The 2,730-nt window shown below is 26.8% G+C and overlaps 1 long non-coding RNA gene across 2 annotated transcripts in view; it reads left to right on the top strand.

The window, feature by feature from the left end:
• Window positions 1–2,730, top strand: part of LOC108739726 — a 50,886-nt gene that overhangs the window by 46,605 nt on the left and 1,551 nt on the right. The window lies entirely within an intron of this gene.

Below are 2,730 nucleotides of genomic sequence, written 5' to 3'. Positions count from 1 at the left end.
TTTTTTATTCATTGTTTTTCTAGTTTTATAATTTTGCCACTCAACCTAATACAATAAAATAACTAATTAGTATTCATTTATTCTACTAACAGAAAGAAATGAAAAAAATTATTTTGTGTAGTAAACGTCCGATTCTTGTTAAAAATTCTCAGAAGCTTCTATTTTTTAATTAAAATTATTTACAGGCCTGAATCAGTTCAAGTCTATAAATAATTTTAATTAACCGTCAGTGTTAATAAGTTAAGGTTTTAAGTATTTAACATCATAATAACAGAAATAAAAAACAGCAAGTTTATAGGTATGTATTCACTTCTCCATCTACAAAAGCGGCATGTATTATTTATGTATTATCTGTATAAAATCATATTTTTAACAATGTTTTCTAGAAACTGAAAATTACAATAGGGCTAAAATATTATAAAATATTCCATATTTGGTCAGTCTCATTTAGTTTAGTATTTAGCGGGCTTTAACAAATTAAATATTTTTTTAATCATTTAATTCGCAAGTATTACAATATACACAATCTAATTTTAAAATCAATATGGTAGTTTAAAAAAAAGAATAAAAGATAATTTCAATAAAATCCTGCTACAATAAAAATAAAAAAACAAATCGTCTAACAATATTTTATTAGCTTAATTATTACAATTTAATGCTTGTTTTACTGTTCGGTCCATACGGATTTACAATTTTTTCAACGTTAAAAACTAAAGCTTTTATTTATCATTGAAATAAGAGAACGAAAATTGATTTTTACTTTCGTCATTTCCCCGTGAAATTTTTTAAATTAGTCAATAAACCTGTTGTACGATTCCAACAGTTTTATTTTATTACCCAAAAGAAGGGAAAGTCTTAAACACATGCAGTTTAGTGACAATTTTACCCATATGAGTTTTCTTATTGCGACATTAACTCATAAAAATAATTATCATATAAACATACGCTGTTGGCGATTTTTCACGTATATACCTTTAAACATATGAGCAATACAATGAAGGTGTATGTTTTTGTTCCATTCACTAGCTGCTTTCGCTTAAGTTGTGAAAGTCTGAAATTATTTATGGATGTCAGTGAAGTTATTGTTTGTTTTAAAACGCATCTGAATTGCTTGGAACGTCGTCGTTTGCCACAAAAAAGCCAAATACTGTAATTATTTAAACTAGCTTTAAGCAACATATAGTATGAAGTACGACGTGTTGTGAAATTAACATTTAATACATTTTGTAACCTTAGTCTTAGCGACCCTAATTCAACGCTACAATTTAAATAATTTATCCAATGTTCATTGTTCAAAATTCACTTTACTCACTTTGGAAATTTTCATTGTTACATTATAGGTTTTCTTTGATATCTTAGAGAATCTTATAATTGTTACAGTAGTCACTCGGTACTGTGAACATCGCGTAAAAGAAACGCTGTGTAATGTGAACACCATATTAATTTATTATGCTAGACCACCGTATAGCGTGAACAAACAAAGATCGATATTTTAACGTTGCTGTTGCGCCATTTGTGTTAACCCCCGACGTTTGGTACTTCCCCAGTCGTAACTGCAAATCTTGAACATTAGGATATAGCGTAATAGAGAATCATTAGATTATGTAGTAATAACACATTGGGCAAATGAGAATAACGTCGAATTACTGACCTGATAGTTATAAAAAGACTAGGATATTTTATTATTAATATAGATATTTATTACATAATATTAAATTTAACATTCGTTAACGTAAAAAATAGATAAAATGCGAACAACTCCTTTTGTTCACACTATCGAATGGCTTATTATAGATAATAGAAACGTAAGGGATAGGATATGTTCTTTAGGGCTCTCACAATAGTTAAGATTTTATATTGTTATGGTTGTGCACACAAGCGGTTTGGAGACAAAAACTAGTATTTAAATAAACATTTGATAATATTATCAAAACAGAACATAATTAAACATAAAGTTTCATTAATATTCTTTAACTAATTGTTATTTAATGTTTTATTTTTTGATATTTAATATGAAATTTTTGAAGAAGGAGAAAGGTTTCCTTTATTTAAACCATTTACGTCAATACCTAAACATTCCCATTTTAATCGTTTGTAATTAACCAGCATCATTATACAACATCAAAGATATTTGTTTTTGTTGCCAGCATTCACGCAATGGAAAAAACAGTTTTACGAAGTTAATTTTGTTATCGAAACAATCATTTTCTTAAATCGTGTCCTTTTTTCTAAATCACGAAATATAAACAACAGGTTTTTTTTTAAATTAGTATAATTTAACTATTAATCAATCTTTGGAAACGCATTTATGTATCATTTTCAGTAAGTAAATCAACAAAATCATCTATCCATTAGGTACTAGGAATTATTAGATTTTTTTGCTTTAAATATATGTATGTAATTACACTCTTCCAATTCTTAACAAATTTCTTTTATACTAAAAAAAAATTGTTAATGAATGGATACCACTGGTTGCCAATATAAATTGTCTCAAAAAAATCCCCAGTGAAGCGTTAGATTCTCAAAATACAATAACTAATTAAATAAAATTTATTATGTGAATTTTTGAACGTAGTATTTAGTATGTGCATAAATATATAAATAAACTTTATTAATATTCAGTTAATGTTGCTGAAGACCCATTTAGTAGGAGTCTACGAATAAATAAAAAATACTAGAAGGTCAATGGCACAAGAGCATTTAACTGTTTAATTTAGCAGTTTAAGGAGT

The sequence above is a fragment of the Agrilus planipennis genome, unplaced genomic scaffold (genome assembly GCF_000699045.2).
Source record: "Agrilus planipennis isolate EAB-ADULT unplaced genomic scaffold, Apla_2.0 scaffold240, whole genome shotgun sequence".
NCBI lineage: Eukaryota > Metazoa > Arthropoda > Insecta > Coleoptera > Buprestidae > Agrilus > Agrilus planipennis.
The sequence above is the reverse complement of the archived record's forward strand: the minus strand, read 5'-3'. Positions and strand labels throughout refer to the sequence as shown.